Genomic DNA, 20609 nt, shown 5'->3' with positions numbered 1-20609 from the left:
CTCGATCTCCTGACCTCGTGATCTGCCTGCCTTGGCCTCCCAAAGTGCTGGGATTACAGGCGAGCCACCGCGCCCGGCCTATCTTTTCTTTATTTTCCCAGATGAATACAATAAGCACATATTACGTTTATAAAATCAGAAAAACAAAAAGTTTTAAGAACTATCCGCAATAAGCACTTCAAGTGTAGGTAATAGATGACTTTTCATTCCCCCTTTTACTTACGTTTATGTCTCCCTTTGCAAACACAATCATGTTTCTAATACTTTCCACTTCTCTCTGTTGACTCTTTGGAATGTTCTATGAGCACTTGGGTCTCATTTGTTGTGCCTATGAATGGGAAAAAAAAATCTCTGGAGATACTGTCATGTAGTACTAGGTTAAGACTTTAGCAAGCCAAGTAAGGATATGATTTCCCAGCTATGCCTACAGGATAACAATAGCCATTACTTTTCTCCCGATTTAAATGTATGGTCTTTTGTGACCATTTACCTTACTGTGGTCTAATAATGCAACTGTAATATTAATTAATTCTATACAATCACCATTCTACAGAAAAATAGTCCTGAAACAAACCACATTCTTTTCACATTTTAAAATTCTAGGGACAGTATAGCTGATTGTGGTGAATCAGTAAACACGTATAATTAATACAGAAAGCAAGAATACAAAACCAACTCTGGATAAGAAGTTTGTTTCATATCAACCACGGTTAAATTTGAATGATCCTAAAGTTGTATTTTACCTTCTGTGTTACACTATCTAATATAAGTCAAGCCTGTCCTGTCCCTGAAGCTCTCCCCGACCACTCACCCACACCGATCTCCCTAAATTTCCATAGCCCTGTCTGGGGTTTGCGTACCCTGTCCATTTGGACTACCTTGTACCAGTGACAGCCAGATATACAAGTGACACACATTTGGGAAATCCATTTGGGAAAACAGGGTAGATTATATAGAAAGATAAATATAGAGATATATAATCTATCACTACCCTGTTTTTCCCAGTAGATTCCTTATGCCATTTTACAGCCCTCCCCCACACCACAACAACCTCTCTGTTGATCTCAGTGTCTGCCACCATGTACAGCAAATATCTCTTGCTTGGTTGATTTGAAAGACTATGCGTGGCCTTATTTTCTCAATCTACCAACCCAGCATCCTTACCTGGGTCCAGCCACAGCCCTCTGTCATAACTGGGAGACAGCGTGTTGGAATCAAGAGTCCCCCAGGCCGGGAGCCAGGACATCCAAACACCAGGTTCCAGTTCTGCTAATTCCTACTAGTGTGCCTTTGGACAAGGTGTTTCACGTTCTTGGCTGCCATTTCCCCATTTGTAAGTCAAAGTTTGAGACCAGGTAAAACTTAAGGTCTACTCCAGCTCTTAAGTGCTGTTAATTCCACATGTTTAGAACCCTGTTTAGAGCTTCCCTGTCCAATACGGTAGCTACTAGCTCACCAGGGGGCCATTTAAATTCAAATTAAATTTCACTGAAATTAAACAAAGTTAAAATTCAGTTTTCAGTTGCACTAGCCTCATTTCAAGTTCTCAATAGCCACATGTGACTAGGGGTTACTGTTTTTGGACAACAGATATGGAACATTTCTATCATGGCCAAAAGTTTAATTGGACAGGTCTGGAGTAGAGTGATATATTAAATATCATATTTGTCCTTCTAGTGGTGTGCCAACAGATCTAATTAATTTTAATTAAGTATATTACTCCCATTTCATTGTCAGTTTTAATACTCATAATTCATACATTACAAATGCAACATGTACTTTATTTAAAACAGCAGTCACTTGGAAATGCTCCTTTTACTTGGAAAAATATATCTACAAGAATCATCACTAGAGCAGCAAGCTGAAAAACAGGAGCCTAAGATCTACCATTCCCATCCAGATTCCTACGTTCAGCCAGGCTGAACTCTGTTTTCCCACCACTCACACTTGGCAGTTTTCTGTGAGCATGTCTTTGTTTGTTCACTTTCTTCCATTAGACCGTTTCTCTTTCCTCCCATGTCCCTCTCCAGGTCCAAATTCATCAAGATCCTTTCCACAGTTATGCTGCGGCAAAGCTGGGAAGAACTGCGTCCAAATGCAGCCATGGTGGCTTAGCAACAGGGATCAGGATGGGCGGCTTAAACAAGTTGTATGAAAGAAATGCCCAGGCAGTCAGGTAGTCAGAAAGCATGCGACCTTGCCTTAGCTGGTCACACATAAGAGTAAACATCCAGCAACAATGTTAACGGCAAGGGCGTGTTGTTGATGTGTACAGTAGGTTGAACACTACTAAGGAATGCTATTCTGAATTGAATTGTACCTTATTTCCTACTTAGTGCTTCTTCATTTAAAATAATTGTGATAATTCTTTTCTATTTTTTAAAATTATGATGAGTACATGATAACAGTATACATTTATGGGGCACATGTGATGTTTTCATGAAGGCATACAATGTGTAACGATCAAATTAGGATAATTAGGGTGTTCATTGCCTCAAGCATTTATCATTTCTTTGTGCCAGGGACATTCCAATTCCACTCTTTTCGTTATTTTAAAATATACAATAAGTTATTGTTAACTATAGTCACTCTGTTGTGCTACAGAACACTAGATCTTATTCCTTCTAACTGTGTTTTTGTATCCACTGACCATCGCTACTTTATTCCTTCCTCCCACTACCCTTCCCAGCCTCTGGTAATGATCATGCTACTCTCCCCATGAGTTCAATTGTTTTAATTTTTAGCTCCCACATATGAGTGGGAACATGTGAAATATGTCATTCTGTACCTGGCTTATTTCACCTAACATAATGTCCTCCAGTTTTATCCATGTTGTTGCAAACGACAGAATTTCATTCTGTATTCTTTTTTTTTCTTTTGGAGACAGGGTCTCACTATGTTGCCCAGGCTGGAGTGCAGTGGTGTGATCAGGGCTCACTGCAGCCTCGACTTCCCTGGACTGAAGCAATCCTCCCACCTCAGCCTCCCTGGTTGCTGGGACTACAGGTGCATGCTACCATGCCCAACTAATATTTTATTCTTTTTTATGACTGAATAATATTCTACTGTGTATATGTACCATATTTTCCTTACCCACTCATCTGTTGATGGACAGTTAGGTTGCTTCCATATCTTGGCTACTATGAATAGTGTTGTAATAAACATGAGAGTGCAGATATCTCTTCAATATACTGATTTCTTTTCTTTTGGATATATACCCAGCAGTGGGATTGATAGATTGTATGGTAGTTCTATTTTTAGTTTTTTGAGGAATCTCTACTGTTCTCCATAGTGCTGTACTAATTTACATTCCCACCAACAGTGTATGAAGGTTCCCCTTTCTCCACATTCTCATCAGCATTCATGATCACCTCTCTTTTGGATAAAAGTCATTTTACTTGGGGTAAGATGAATTCTCACTGCAGTTTTGATTTTATAATTTTTGATATCATACTTAATTGGATTCAAATAAAATTATCTAGACATGGTAAATTTACTTCCACATATATAAGATAATACATGTATAAAGTTATTCAGTATGACATTGTCTTTAAAAATAAAAGATTGGAAACTCAATGACGATCAATAGGGGGCTAGAGAAATAAGTTATGATATAGCCATTCAGTGGAATGATATGCAAATGTTTAAAGAAAGAAGAATGCTTTCTACCTAATGCATTCCAAAGTAATTCATTACATTGTTGTCTGTAATAGAAAATATTAGAAACTATATGAAGGTCCATCAATAGGGGGGTAGATAAATAAAGTGTGGCACATCAATAGAATGATATACAACTATGAAAAATGAGGCTACTTTGCGTATATAGAAAGATTTACAAAACATACTGTTAAGTAGAAAAAGCAAGCTCAAGACCTTTTTTTTGAGACAGAGTTTTTCTCTGTCACCCAGACTGCAGTGCAATGGTGCAATCATGGCTCACTGCAGCCTCAACCTTCTGGGTTCAAGTGATCCTCCTGCCTCAGCCTCCTGAGTTATCTGAGACTACAGGCACACACCAACCATGCTTGGCTAATTTTTTATTTTTTTATAAAGACAGGGTCTCCCTAAGCTGCCCAGGCTGGTCTCAAACTCCTGGGCTCAAGTAATTCTCCCGCATGGGCCTCCCAAAGTGCTAGGATTACAGGTGTGAGCCACCTCACCCTGCCAGGAACAAAATTGATAGTGTGTTAATTTTTGTATGAAAAAAAGGAAAGAGTTTAAGATATATTGGCATAAAGAAATTCTGAAAGAGTACACAAGAAACTAATAAAAATGGCTATACAAGGGCAGTAGAATTGGGTTCATGAGGGATGCGGGGTGAGCAAAACTTTTCATAAAATACCATCTCATATTTCTGTTTTTACCCTTGCAAGTGCATTACCTATGCCAAAAAATTTAATAAACATTTCCATTATGCTACATTTGTTTAATGAATGAATTTTAAAAGAATCTCTAATATATCATTCTTCATCATTCTCTCACCAAGTTTCCTTTCTGTTCTCTGCCCTGCCACCCCCTTCTGTATCAAATGCCTTTATACTCACTACCACCCAGGTGAGGGAAACAGCTGGGGTAGAGCACTTTGGAAAGGATTGGTTTTGATCCCATTTGAAGCCTAACAAGACCTAATGCTAAATTTAAAAAAATATATAGTTTGGGGAATTTGTTTGCCTAAAAATGAAAGGTGGGATGTGTAGGCTGGGTAATATCTGAAGATTTCAATAATACAGAATTGTATTGCACCTGCTTCATGCTAACTTCTAATGGTCTCATTACCAATGAGTTTAATAATAATGTTTTCATTCTTGAATGAAGGCAATGATTCTCACTTACTCTCGGAAGAACTTATGAACTTTTTATTTCATTAGCCAAAACAGATTTTAATAAGGGAAGATAACTGAATAGCCATACTGAATTTCTTTTTTAATATCACATCAACTTCTTAAATATTGAAGTCATTAATCTGTATTTGGAAACCTGTAATCATCTAAGGTCTTGTACAACCTTCCATTTATTAGAAATAAATTCACACAAAAAAGCGACAATGTTTAAATTTGGTGCTCAAAAGACCCTCTCAGCAAGAGGTAATAAAATGTCAGCCCCATTTAAATGAGACATTATTGACCCCCATTAGTAGGACATGTGCTTGACTTGACTTTTTCTAAGGGTGGTGATGGATTTGCTCTTGTCCATCCACACACTCCTGCCCCGTCCTCTCATGACCTGGGGCAGACATGTGCTGGAGAGCTGGCTGGACCAGGTCTGTGGCCTCTGAACAAAGCAAACCTTGCTGGCCCACACAAAGATTGAAACTGTGACCTTGTTCTCATTAGCTCAATGCCCTAATCACCTGAGCTAAACAGCTACAAAAAATATATAGATTGAACTTTGTGTGGATATATGTCTGTGTGTGGGTGTCAAAGCCAGGAATAAAATGATATATAACAACAAGCATGAATCTGGCGCTTGGGCATTAAAGGAGGTCCTCCTATAAGTTATGTGTCTTGTATGCCATGCCCCAGTGGCATCTTCCAAGCTGAGAGCCAAAATATAATCACCTTAAAAGAATTTTATTTCAGTTCTGAAACATAATATAATATGATTCTAACTCCAGAAAGAAATTGATCCTTGAAATTAGTAGTTGGTCACCGTGTACAAGGAGATCCTAGGAAGCAATAGGTTCCATATCTTATATGATCTGGGTTCTCCTGAGCCTTGGACTGAACAAGGAAGTAGAGATTAAGACTAGAGCCAGAGGGGAAAACAAGAGGCAAAATTTTGTCACTAGAAGATACAGAAGCTGTTTATCCAGGCAAAGTTTCATGAAAGAAATACCTATGTTCCATCAGTTAAACTAGAACTGTAGGTGAGTATCCAGTGTGCTTGTGTGCCTCAGAACCTCTTGCCATAGAGATCTACTAACAGGAAGGGGACCTCCTCTCATGAAATTCATGATCTTGGAGAAAGTCACTGAAGACCAGATTCCCAGGATTCTACTTCTCCCTGAATAGACAGCTATTCCAGTGCAACTAATAAGGGTCACCAAGACTGCAGGCCCAAAGCAAGACTCACCAAACGTGGAATATCTCAGATTAGATGAGAAATGTAAACACAAGTGCAATATGAGCAATTTCAATGTCATTGCTTTATTTCAGGAGATGAGATTAAGTTCAGCCCAGAAGCTCCTCCTCCTCACTCATTGGAATGGACCGTCTGTCAGGAATGACCTACAAGAGAATCTGGGTCACATCTCCAGGCACAACATTAACCATCAACCACTAGGAGATGGTAACTTAATGCATATCTTGGGTCACAAGAATCACATTCCATGTTAACTATCCAAAAATGCTACTTTCAAGCTCCTCCACTTTTGAAAGATATAATTCTCCTCAGCATGAAGTTCCAACTCCTTAACCTGACATTCAAGAGAAATCCAAGGCTAAGTTTTCTTTGCCTCTGCATATCCATGCTGAGCGGAGGGTTTCCCACATGAAAGAGCTTCCCACATAAAGAGTGCAATAAAGTATTAAATGAAGAAACAAGTGAATGGCTGAAGCTAATCCTAATTTATCTTTCCATGTGATCTCACTCTACTTCTCTTAATCTTTCCCTCCACTCATAATAGTCTTCTCTTTGTCCCATGAACATGGCTGGCTGTCTCCTTCCTCCAGACTTGTTTAGGATGTTCTCTCCAACTGAGGGGATTACCTTTTATCAAGTGCTTAAAACACTTTATATATATTATCTCAATTAATCCTAAAAAATTAACAAAATAGTCGCTATCATATCCATTTTATAGAAGATGTCCATAAAAGCTAAGTAACTTCCCAAGATTACACAGCTAGAGAACAAGAGAACCAAGATTTGAACCCAGATCTGTCTGGCTCCAAAACTCTTCTCCCTTTCTGGGAATTATTCTTTCTTCATATCTCCAAATTCTGCATTTCCAAAATTGCTTTGTCTTTTATGGCTTAATGCAAGCTTCAAGGAGAGGAACTCTTCCTGTCCATTCTATCCCATAGTGATCTCTCATTCTTTTAACTTAGCATTGTAAACTCAATGTCTCAGATAACAATCATGGACTGCCTCAACACTCCATCTATTATTCCTTTTAACTTTTCACTGATCTATTCCTTCTCAGACTAACTAAATCAAAAGCTCATGAAGGGCAGATTCTACACATTGCACATCACTGTATCTCTTCGCAAGCATGGAAGAGACTTGTGCATGTGGTAGGCAGTCAACAAATATATGTTGACTGGTTAATGTTGACACCTCCATCTTTCCACCAAAATGTGTGTACCAATTCCTATTATTATAAGGATACACCCCTTGAAGCCTTTACCTCCTAAGGTTATCGTAATAAAGGACGAAAACTGGAAAGCTACAAAGATTAACTATGTTTTTAAAAATATTTTAAAGTTTGTCATTGTTAAACTTCTGGGGCATCTCTACTTCTGAGAAGTCTAACACACCAGCGTTAGTGAGATCATCTTGTTAAGATTTTCCTTGTTTCCTTCGAGTACCCTCATTTTCAAAGGTTAATTACCTGGTTGTAAACGTGCATTCCAGAATGAAATTTAACCTATGAGTTCTCCATCTTGAGGTGAATATTCTTAGTGGGGTTTTTTTTTCAAAAGTAGAAAGCCATCTGTTTAACCAATTTAAATATATACTTATAGAAGAATAAAAAAATAGGAATACAGAGAGAGGTTCATGGATTTTAAGCACTTGTGAGTATTTGTAAAACACATTATGACTTTGATGCTTGGAAAAAATATGAAGTGATACTTTCTGCTGTAAATCAGCACTGGCAAATAAAGAGGCACTAGAAGTTGTGATAACTTAAAGACAAAATTGTTTTGATCATCCAAAATGTTGATCATTTGTGGGCCATAGAAAAGGAAGACTTATTATTTTTGAATCGTTCAATTTCTTAGGAAGATAAAAAAAATCATTTGAGAAAACATCAAACGGAATGTGGTTCTTATTAATATCACATAACCTTTCTCACAAAAGTTTTCTCTTCTCCAGCCTAGCTCCCATTAGAACCAAACTAAACACGTTGACAGCTCCAAGTTAGGAAGGCGTTAGGCCAATAGTCTACCTTTTTGAGAAACTGAATCATTCATTCAGTATCACTTTACTAGTTTTCTTCACGAACCAAATACATGGCGACAGACTCTATTCTGCAGGGTTTAATCACACACAAGTGGCAAAAACCACAGAACGCAGCGCCTAATCAGCCAGGCTTTCAACCATGGACTTACTCTATGCACATATGTCACTCCCATTATCATTAGTATCAATAAAACCCTGACATTTTACTCACTCAGGAGACGCTGGATCTCAATGTCTATGGTTTGATATGTTCTCATAAAAAGTATATCGCCTCGTTACCAATAAGTTTATATGAATCGGTATGTTTTAAATTGAATATGCTCCTCCAGAGTAGAATAAATCATCGATTTTTTTCCTGAACAATTTTTGAATTATTTCTTTTCTATTCTAAATACTCATATGAAGCTAAAGTTAGCATTTCATATTTAGAATTTTTAAGACAACCAATGAATTCTAGGATTTCAAGTTTATTTTCAGTCTCAATAAACATTTATTAAATAATGTATGAATAAATTCAATCACCTGAACCTGGGAATGCAACCCATAATCATAAAGTGGTCTTCCCTAGAGGAGATCCCAGATGAAATTAAAAATAAAAGTTTCAAAAATTAACCTCACATATACCTCATATAGTTGACTCTACTTAACTCTGAGTTTGAATCCTGGGAAGAAATAGTCTTAAGATCTGAACAGAATTGCTTAGGCAGGGGTCAAAGATAATAGATGTGACTATATCTTTAGAAGAAATAGCTTAAGCCAGGTGTGGTGGCGCAAACTGTAATCTCAGCACTTTGGGAGGCAGAAACATGGATCACTTGAGCTCAGGAGCTTAAGACCAGCCTGGGCAACATGGTGAAACCCTGTCTCTGCAAAAAATACAAAAATTAGCCTGGCATGGTGGCTCACACCTGTGGTCCCAGCTACTCAGCAGGCTGAGGCAGGAGGATCACTTGAGCCAGGGAGGCAAAGGTTGAAGTGAGCTGAGATTACACCACTGCCCCCCATCTGGGTGACAAAGCGAGATCCTGTCTTAAAAAAAAAAAAAAAAAAAAAAGGCTTGAACAGTCCTTTGTATAAAAGAGGAGAGCGACTGGGGCCATCTCCTAAATCCCCGGGCCATCCCCAAGTTGGTAAACCCAGAGTCATATTCCAGAGTCGTATGGCTGGCTGTACATCAAAACAAAACAAAACTGAGTTAATACCAACACTGCATTCTAAGATCATCCCATCACCCAACTCCCACCCCTACTGCCACTGCCACTGTGTATAGTCACATCTATTGTTACTGCCACAATCATATCCAGGTGCAAACCTGCTCATGTAGCCTACAACCTGAGACACTTACTGAGAACAGTGAAGGAGCCTGACATTGAGGGTGTGACCTTCCTACCCACTCCACTGGGGAGCAGAAGGAAGAAGACAATCAAGGCTGTGTGAGACCCAGGCTCCCTATTTTTATTATGGTGCTTAATCAAAATCATCATACCATGCAAACATTGGCATATATCATTTCACAACATCAAGTTTTTTATACAGTTAGACCATTAGCTTTTTGCCCACCAAGCTATAAGCTCAAAGAAGGCAGAGACATCTCCCTGGCTTCGCTAAAGTATTGCCTGCATAAAGCCTAATACCTTTCATATACTAGATGCTCAATAAATATGTGATGAATGATAATAGATCAGAGAGCACACTAAGGAGCCAATCTGCATGGGTTTCATTCCTGCCTGTGTGACAGTGTGATCCTAGTCACTTCTTTGAGCTTCACTCAGTTCCTTTTCTACAAAACAGGGATAATAATTGTATCTTAGTGGCTAATCATGAAAAATAAATAAGTTAATATGAGAAACGAAGTTAGAACAGGAGCTGACACATAGTATGTGCCATTATTAATTATTATTATTATCATCATCATCATCATGACCTCTAATTACTGGTGTACAGTGGACCTTGATCAACTTCCAGAATATCATGCATTCCTACAGGTGTTCATCATCCTATGCAAGCATTTATCTGTATAATAAATCATCCTCCTTTTGTGAATGAAAAGACAGAGTGCACTACTTAATAAAATGAATTATTTCAAGGCCTGATGTTTTGCAATGTTTGAAAAGATCCTCCTGAGTAAGAAGCTTCTCACCACACTTGCCCTTTAGTATTTTTTTTTTTAAGTTGTATCTAAATTACTACCCCAGGTCCATTGCTATTAAACATAAAAAACAACTTCCACACACATACATACTTTGCACAAAATCCCATCGGTGCGATTTTGACAGGTACGAGGAGACTCGCGATACTGCTAATTGTTCACTGGGCTTAACCTCAGATGATGATTCAGCTAAATGCTATATTGAATTTCATCACTTCCATTTCCCCTATTCCTGCAGTGACTCTCTGAGGGGTTTACGGTTTTCTAGAGTGGCCTGCCTGCTTGGGTGCATGCACTCAGGTCACTGTGGAGGACTGTGTGAGTGGAACAGGAATGGGAACATCTTAAAACGAAACAGCTGCGTCAGAACTGGTCAAGGCTCGGGCGCAATATGATAGCTGCTATTAAACCCCACTTTGAGCTCCTCATGGCTTTGATGATTTCTTTCTTCCTCTCAAAAGTTTATCATTCTTTCCTGACTTTAAGTCAACCTCATAAAATCAGCCCAATTTTTGTTTTGGTTCATATTAAAGTTTTGGTTGTATTGTCCATTCGTTTCAGAATTTTTGTTGTTTTTGTTTTTTGCTTTTTCTTTGTCTCTTTGGTCTGAGGAAACTATAAAGTGAGGTGAACCAGTCATGACAAATTCTTGTAAACCGACATGGAACTAGGAATTCTTGTTCCCTAGAGTTCACCTGTCTCACAGCCCTTGTCCTCCAAGGCACTTCCTGTTGGTAAGCATCTGGAAGTGTCCATTTGTGGTGTGGATTTTGTTTTGTGTTGTTTTGTTTTTTCAGGATCTGTAGTACCAATCTCCCTTCCTGCCACCTCTTAGTCCACTGCAAGCTAGTGGAGTGAAAATGGTTCTTTTCAACATCTGCCAATGGCGTCCTTGAATAAAATTTATTATTCACTATTATAAGAAAATAAGAACTTAATTGCATTGTTGAAATTTAAAATTTTATTTTTCATTCTGACAGTTAACTATTAAATGCACTTCAAGCTCCTAGAAGCAGTTCTAGGGCCTTCCAACCTTACTGTTAGGAAAATCATTTAAATAAAATGTTTCTTGGATTAATATACTTAATTCCACCTCTGTATTTAGCATAATCTTTTCTTGGGGCAACAATTATTAAGTCACCACTTAAAGACTATTTAATGATGTTGAAATGAAGTCTACACTTAGTCAGCCAACTCACTGGGACTTTTTCAAACTCCCAACCACCACCTGGGATTCATCTCAATTCTCTGATTCTGTGTTTCAAATCAAAGATACTATTTGCTGTCAGCAAGTCCCCTGATTTATTTAATCCTTCCCCAAAATATATCCTGAAATTCTCACAATTTAACCCCTATTTGTCATGACAGCAGCTCCTCTACAATGACTAACACACTCTTCAGCATTATCAGGTGTTTGCAGAGGGCTCTGTGACTGCACTGGTGGCCTGGGAGATCAAGAGCAACCCTCTGTAATAGTGTTGCTACTTTATCTTCTCAACAAATCACCAGTAAATTTTAAAAATAACATTTATAATCTCCATTACTTCTCTCCGAAAATAAGAACAACCAAGCATATGGCAAGCATAGCATAATGTGTGGAAGCTCAAGAGTCTTTATAGTTCTCATTTTAAGAGCGTCAATTGCTAATTTAATCAACAATATGCATGCTTACTAGTTTTTAGACTAAACAGTACAATATAGGAAAATATGGGTTCAAATAGAATAAGGAAAAAAGAAAATAAAGTAAGACAGGAAGAAGAAACAAGAAAGATGAGAACTCTGATTTTTAAAATAAATTGTGGCAATGGAATCTAATGTAACCAAGTTTCATCTTCTAGTGTGTAAATTAGTCAGCTAATAGATTTTTAAATCATATGTAAAACAGAAGTCCTATGATAGAGAGGTGGCATTTTTTCTTCTCCAAAATAGTAGGAAAAATGTCCTGCAATCCATAATAAGAATCAAGGGGAAAAATCAGAATAATTTGAGTAGTTCGCTGAAAATCAGCCTCAGAGTTTACAACTCCTAAATTCTCAATTGTCCTTCCCCTATTTTCAGATCAGTTATGGAAAGCATGGAACTGAACTTCCTGAAGATCAGTAGGCATTTTTATTAAGCTTTTTATTTTGAGAAAATTGTAGATCCTCATGCAGTTGTAAGAAATAATAAAGATCCCATGCACGCTTTACCCAGTCTCTCCCAATAGTAACATCTTACAAAAACACAGTACAATATCACAACAAGGATACTGACATTGATACAGAAAATTTCCATTATCATAAGCATCCATTTTGTTGCCTTTTTATGGCCACACTCACCTCCCTTCCACCCCACTGCTCCTTAACCCCTGATAAGTGCTTTTCTTTTCTCCATTTCTATAATTTTGTCATTTCAAGAATTCTATATAAATGGAGCCATACAGTGTGTTACCTTTTGGGTTTGGATTTTTTCACCCAGCATAATTCCCTGGAGATCCATTCAGGCTGTTGCACTTATCAACAATGTGTTCCTTTTTATTGCCAAGTAGTATTTCATGGTATAGCTGTGCCACGATTAACCATACATGCTTAACTGTTAACAGGATGGTTAAGTTTGTCTTTCCATTGAAGGACATTTGAGATGTTTCCAGTTTTTCACTGTTATTAAAGCTGCTGTAAGCATTCATGCTCATATATCTGTGCGAACTTAAGTCTTCATTTATCTGAGATAAATGCTGAGGAGTACAATTACTGAGTTATATAGTAGTTGCAAGTTTAGCTTTTAAAGAAACTGCCAAACTGTCTTCCAGAGGCTGTACTATTTTACATTCCCATTAGCAGTATAGGAGTGATCCTGTTTCTCCACATACTTGCCAACATTTCTTGTTGTCATGGTTGATTTTTAGCCAAAGACAGAGATCCAATTTGGAACAAAAACTAACAGAAAGACTTTCAAATTTAATGCATTGTGTTATTTTAACATTACCTGGAATTTTTTAATACCAGATCCCTTTGGTTTAAACCCTACAATTTAAATGCTGTGTACTTTAGATAAATTATTTAACATCTCTGAACCTCAATTTCTTTACATGCAAAACCTGTCCCTGCAAGTATAGAACTATATTAAAGGGATAATATGTGTAAAGAACATAGGATACAATAGATGTTTTGTAAATGCAAATCCCCTTCCTGCACATTATCTATTATTATTTATTCTATTAATAATATACATGTTTTCTCTTAATGCATTCCCAGCACCACTTGTTTGGTTTTATAAGAACAACAAGAAATGTTGGCAAGTATGTGGAGAAACAGGATCACTCCTATAATGCTAATGGGAATGTAAAATAGTACAGCCTCTGGAAGACAGTTTGGCAGTTTCTTTAAAAGCTAAACTTGCAACTACTATATAACTGCCTGTCTCTACTCCATTCAGATGAATGTGAATTTCATTTAAAAATTGTGTTAACATGATAGAAAAGAAGCAGGATGATATTGCTTTCAAAAACAAATTCAAGCCCAGGTCTACTGCTGTGTGAACTTACGCAATTATCTTCCATCTGCAGTCAACAACACTGGTGGTTTCATCTCTTCCATCTTTACAATGGACAGAATCAGACCTTCTCTACCTGCCCTACAAAGATGCTGAGTTCAAATGACAGAAATATGTGAACATTGATTTGCAAACACTGAAGAGCTATACCACTACGTGATCAATAGAGTAAAGCTAGTTATAGAAAATGAAGTCCACTGAACCTAAGGTCTCCTTCATTCTGTCACAGAATGTCAAGGTCAAGAAATGGTAGGAACCACAGTGATTTCAGAGTCTAGGACAGTGGTGCCCCAAGGAATGGGGTGTCAGAAGATTATAACAGAAATCGTATTTGTTTTCATACAAACAATCAGAAATGAGTTCACTAATAGGGTAACCATTGGCATCAACATCCTTGCTTCTTCTTATGTTACTCAGCTGCCTTGAGCACACAAGGTAACCTCAGGGAAGGGGGAGTTCTTGACCACAGAGGGGTTAACAGTGGCCCTCTTACAAGCACACATGGCCTGAAATGTGTTACAATTTGTCTGGCTCAGTTAGATGGAAACATATTATATAATCCAGTTTTTAACTAAACTAATCTTCACCAAATGAACAAGGGGTTTAAAAATATTCCTGCAAAGAACCTTTCATTAAATATGATTCCAAGAAGGCAGACATAAACCATTGACAGGAAAGTGGCAGAACTGACACTGCTCCTCTTCTCAGCCACAAAACAAGACGGAAACACTGATGATATGGATCCAAAGGTAAATCAACCAGAGGATTTTTAAACCACCAAGGCTATTTGAAGTATGGATTTATACCCACTGTTGATGATGCTGAATCTTACCTTAAAACATTTAAACCTTTTGTCTAATTCTTCTTTTTAATCTTACCCCTTTTTAGGTTATTTTTTGCACAGGTTTATCATGTACATATCAGTAAAGATGTACAGATGTATGATTTGCAAATAAATATACTTAAAATGTTTTACTGCTGGGGTACATAATAAACACAGCAGGCAAATCATGGACCTAAGATATTCTATTTCTTTAAGGTGTTATTTTCCCCACTCTAGACGTTTGTGTCAGGCACCGATAGACTACACCACGAATGATGAAGATGGCATAAAACTAGATTTCCACTGACAGAACAGCGGGTTGTCATCACTAGAACCATCTTCTCATATCTTTTGGGAGCTCTAAAGACAGCCAGAAGCCATTACCTTCACCCTGTCAACCCTGAGGGCTGGGAGCCAATGCAGCCTCCTCATACCAATCTCCAAAAATTCTGTGGACTGTTACCGTTCCCACGCTTAGTGGCTCTCAAGAAGGTAACTGTGGCATGCCACTCTAACAGAGCTATGTCAAAGAGAACAGCTGATATTGAGTAAGTACTTACCCTATGCCAGCCCCTCATGTGAGTCGTCTCACTAAATGTTCACCACAACACAGGACAGAGTCTATCATTATTATCCACCTTTTACAGCTGTGGTAACTAAAGCTGAGAATGGTTACGTTCCCAAGATCACACAGCTGATAACTTTTGTAGTCAAGTTCAGACTGTGCCTCTAACTCCAAGGACCTGCTCTTAATCACTATGGTATGCGGCCTTACATGCATAGTAATAACTTTATGGCATATCATTATAAAGATTTCTTTACAACAAAATTAATTTTTAAAATTTGTCACATTCTAAATGTAATCCTGCTTCCTCTTGGGATGAAAATGTTTACCAGAACACATAACTGATTTTGTAATACACATGAAAAGTAAATTACAGTGGTACTTACGGGAATTATTTTTATACACAGATTTTGAAAAATATAGCATGCCAATTCTTGAAACAAGTGCTTTAAATCCTTTCTGACACAAAGCCGACATAATATAAATAACAATACAATAAAATATATACAGCTAACTTTTACTCAGTTGTGTCTGAAGTTATATGTTAAAACTTCTAGCACCCGGCTGGACACAGTGGCTTACGCCTGTAATCCCAGCACTTTGGGAGGCTGAGGCAGGTGGATCACCTGAGGTCAGGAGTTCAAGACCAGCCTGACCAACATGGAGAAACCCTGTCTCTACTAAAAATACAAAATTAGCCGGGCATGGTGGCATGCACCTGTAATCCCAGCTACTCGGGAGGCTGAAGCAGGAGAATCACTTGAACTGGGAGGCAGAGGTTACAGCGAGCCAAGATCGCGCCATTGCACTCCAGCCTGGGCAACAAGAGTGAAACTCCATCTAAAAAAAAAAAAAAAAAAAAAAAAAAACTTCTAGTACCCAAGGCAATGAGAAAAAGTCAGTGGAAAAATACAATTATTTCCAAATATTCAGATAGTTAACAATGATTAGAAAAATCATAGGGCCAGCTGAGTGAATCTTTTGATTATTAATGTAGCTGTATTAATACCATGTGATATTAAGGTTTTTTAAGCAGAGAAAGCCCAGTGAGTTTCAGCAGCCACTCTTAATTCTGTGACTTTTTAGTGAAATAGAGCAAATGGAAGTACTAGATGGAGGAAAAGAAATGGCAATGTCAATAGAGAAATGCTTCTGAGGGCAAGTTCTCCTACATGATTGTGTATTCTTGGCTGTGTAAGTTGAGGACTCTTGAGTTTCTCTTCTCAGATGTCCCCATTGTAAATATCTAGGTCATGCTTTTAAAAAGCAGTATAATTTACAAAGCAGAGTCCACTCCACATTGACTCAAATGCCATCTTGTTATTATGACTATTTTATCTTTGATGAACCATCATATTTATCTTTATAAGCACTTCATTAAATATCACTCTGTTGTCTGGAAAAAGAAAAATTCAGTGTTCTAAAAACTAAGCAATTAAACATCCCAATTAAATGTATAAATTTTGTAATAAAGCAAAAATAGTCACTTGATTAGATTCTGTAATTTTATTACTGACATCATCTTTACTTGAATAGCACAAGTTGCATAGAACTTAACAATGTTTGGAAAAGCAGAAAAAATTACTAGAAATGTAAAGAAGCAGTTTCCTGTTTTATTTAGTCCAGATTAATAACGGTTAAGTTGCCATGTTTCTTCCAGAAAAAGCTTTTTCACTTTTTTCTCAGCAAGTCAGAGTTTACAGAAATCATCTCACAGATATACTTTATTATTCCAGCTTAATCCATCTGAAAAAAATTCAATGCTTTTTGACACCAGTTGTTACACTATGCATTCATTTAGGAAAAAACAATATCACAGTAATAAAAAAATTCTTATATTTTATGCTAGTATTAAAAATCACAGCAGCTAATATTGTCCCATATACAAGAATTGACATATATTTTCTGGGTTGAGTTTCTTCATCCAGTAAAAAACAGTTTGAAAGGCACTGAATGGAAGAAAACAAACAAGCAAACAAAAACAATTCAATTCAATTGGATCCAGCTCCTTACCCTCTTGTTTGTAGACAAAGAGCATCAGCTCCTAAGCAAACTTTCTTCTTCAGATTTTGTTTCTGTATTACTCCACTCTTATTTTCTAAATACCTCTTTAAGCCATCATTTCATAACTGTAGTTAGAAAAGGCCTTGTGTGTTTTCTCTGATTTTTTTTTTTTTCATTTTTAGATGGACCACAAGCAGTCTCATGGGAAAACTCTACTTTTTGGTAGATTCTGCAGAGGGTAGGCAGTCTGTCCAGGGCACTGTCCGTTTGTCACCCAGCTCAAATAGAGAATCCCATTACCTACAAAGGTATTAGGAAAGTGCTCCCAGCTGAAAGCATTTATCCAATTCCAATTGTTGTTTGAAAGTCTAAAATACTAAAGGTGGCATTATTCCAGGAGCTACTGTTTAAAACAATGCAATGCCTGTTCAGAGAAGAAAATCAGTGTTTGAAAATCTGAGTTTGTTTAAAAAATAATAACTATGCATCCAAAAAAGAATTCCTGAAGAAGCACTTATATGCCAGGCACATGTTTTTAATTTTAATAACATTGGTTTACCTAAATAAATATGTAGAACCTAATAATTGTTCTCTATATGTTCGTATTTTAATACTATTCTATTTTAGTGAGTTTGCAAAGAGGCTAATGAATAATAATGCAGAAAAATATATATCGATCAGGACAAAGTTGCTATGGTTTATGGGCACTGCAAAATGCTGTGTTGAAAACAATTCTGTTAAGAAGTAATTGAAAACTGCTCCAATTTTAAAAGAAATAAATGTAGCCATATCCTTACAGGATAATGTCAGATAAAAAGTAATCATGTTCTCTCCACAATTGGGTTTGCTGGCATGTATACGGGAGTAATGGTGCTTTAAGATTATTTTCATAGTTGTTCATTTAACGTGGGATTAACATCAAAATCTTCGTAATTATCTCAGATCACCATTTGAAAGTGGTGTGGCAAAACGCGTTAATGGTTAAGACACCCTAGCAGTTTTATACTAAACAGATTAACACACGTGAAAGTAATATTATAATCTTTTGCATCGAATAATGTGCCAGATCAATTTTTTCAGTGAAAATAGAATTCTTATGAAATGGTACCCTTTCATTCAAATAGGTAGCTACTGCTTCCTATTTCTTGAAATACCAAAGCAATCAGTTAGCTAGAAAACTGTATAAGAGCTATATAGATGAGCATGCACGGCTATATGGACTCAAAATATTATTCCGTGGCTTTGCCATTGCACAGTTTTATGGAAACGATCATTTCTGAGGTTTGCTTTACATAAGATTGAGAACCAAAATATTGCAATAGGAGGGTGATACAGAATAGTGAAAATACCATCCAGGTAGGATTATAAACCAAAAACTCTTAAAGCGTGAAGGAGATTGCTTATTGGCCACAATGGCTATGAATTTATTTTATGACCACCAGCAAACAAATGTAGGTCCATACCTTACACATTCTTAAATAATAAGGAAGCACATTTTAGTATGTACTCCAGAGTCTGATAAAAATATTTCTCTGCCTCAGCATCCCATCTCTAGAAGTTGACATGAGAAGAAAATGGGTATTCATTTGGAAAGTAATATGAAGTTGTAACATAATTACTCAAGTCCTGCCTATCTTTCTTGAATTCTTGTGCAAAGCAGACTTCACATCCAAGACCTTATTATTTGATAATCCTTGTTACATATTACATGGGTCGGGGAGGGGCCTGAAACCTTACAAACTAAATCGAATGTAGCACAGGCAGGTGCCTCTCCCGAGAGAGGAAGATTATGTGTTAGAAGACAGTATCTGCATCACTTCAGCTGTGTCTGAAAAGGGGGATGGGGTGTTAGGGGTTTAAATCATATTGTTTCCACTTATGCAGAGAGAATCCATAAAAAGAGATTCATCGTCATATTTTCTTTTTGAAGTGTAGTATTTGTGTTTTTTTTCTTTTTTACTTTGAAAGTGCTCCTCGGTATAGAACAAAGTAAATATTACAGTTTTGTTCAACAGCAGCCAAGATTTAATTGTCTGTGAAATATAAGGCTTACGACCTGAGTTGAGTTCACTACTGTTCTGCTGATACAAACTAGGCTGGCCTACGAGGTGACCGAACGCACCCAGCAGCTGATTTACACAGAAGAGCCATCTCCAAAGAATTAAAAGTGGGCCAGGGACAGCCACACGCCTGCAGGAGTCCATCCAAAGGGCTAGGAGCTTTATTCTTTCTGCAGCAGATTTAAAGTGACTTTGTACAAAAAGTCAAACAAGAATAAACAGCTGTGGAAAATGTAACAAATCATGCTAGCAGTTGAACAGCGAGGGAGAAGGGAAATCCAGCAAACCGCTAACATGCACTGAAGAAAAGCGAAATGGAGGTAGAAGAGAGAGGGAAGGTGGACAGAAAAGGAAGCTGGTAAGGACACGACACTGGTTTCCACACGCGAATCACGCACTTTATTATTGCGTATAGCTCAGTGACTGTCAGGAACCTGAAAAGTATGTCCTTCAACACAGCTCTGCGTGCCCGCGGCCCTGGGGTGCAAGCGAGGCTCCTCCGCCCTCCGCCGCCTCCCCCCGCGCGCGTCCCCCTCTCCTCCCTGCAGTGACTCCGCGGGTCGCTTCCTCCACCCGCCCGGAGTGCAGAGGAGAAAGCGAGCGGCTGCAGATTTGCCCCGGTGGCACCGTAGCCACAAGCCAACCCGTAATTGCAAAGCAAACAAGGCTGAAATACTGGATTGGTCTCAATCGTGACAAGATCTACGCTTTTGCCGCCAATCTGTTTGTGCAGCTCTATTTAAAGGCACTTGATTGAGGAAATGTTGAAAATAGCGGTGAGGGTTTCCTAATGAGACCTCAGGAGGGAAGCGGAGGCCTTCGCCCGGCACCAGGGTCTGGGAGGTGAGGGTGGGAGGCTCATGGTTAACCCCTTCCTGCTCGCCTCCGGCGAAAGGTCCTCCGAGACGGAGCTGGGGGTCCACCCTGCCCGGAGCGGTGACCTCTCCCGGCCTGAGCGGTGGAGAACCGGCCTCCTGGGTATGGGGAACCGAGAAGAGGGCTGGGGATCACAATGAGAATTTAATCAGGATGGAAGGGGCGCCCCAGTGGCCATCGCAGTGGCTGGAAAGCTGGCGACCTAAATCGGGGGTGGCCGCTCTGATCGCGCTCTGGTCCCTGCCCCGCAACACTCCCGCGCCGCCGGCCGCGAGGGCTGAGGCCCTGGCGATCCCCGTGGAGCGGCGGCTGCGCTCAGCTCTAGGGCACCAAGGCGGGGTGGTGCCCCCCATGCGAGTCGGGAGAGCAGCTGCCCTGGTGGGCGACGCGGGCTGGCAGGCATAGCTGTCGGGCTGGGTCTTCAGGCAGCTAGAACGCAACAGAAGAAACCAAAGAGGCAGGAGGAGAAAATACAGGAAT

General features: G+C 38.6%; 1 long non-coding RNA gene across 3 annotated transcripts in view; it reads right to left on the bottom strand.

Annotated features, from left to right (window-relative positions):
- The window catches only part of LOC101129401 (uncharacterized), a 61081-nt gene that overhangs the window by 29746 nt on the left and 10726 nt on the right, over positions 1-20609 (bottom strand). For 2 of the 3 annotated variants that reach the window (XR_010133538.1, XR_010133537.1), the window contains exon 3: positions 224-328. This is a non-coding gene — a long non-coding RNA (uncharacterized lncRNA). Of the gene's footprint in view, positions 1-223; positions 329-6072; positions 6228-20609 lie in introns of all 3 variants that reach the window. The other variant, XR_010133539.1, reaches the window with a different exon arrangement.

This window comes from Gorilla gorilla, chromosome 3, assembly GCF_029281585.2.
Source record: "Gorilla gorilla gorilla isolate KB3781 chromosome 3, NHGRI_mGorGor1-v2.1_pri, whole genome shotgun sequence".
In the NCBI taxonomy this organism is placed as follows: Eukaryota; Metazoa; Chordata; class Mammalia; order Primates; family Hominidae; genus Gorilla; species Gorilla gorilla.
Note: the sequence above shows the minus strand (reverse complement) of the source record. Positions and strands in the feature narration are given on the sequence as shown.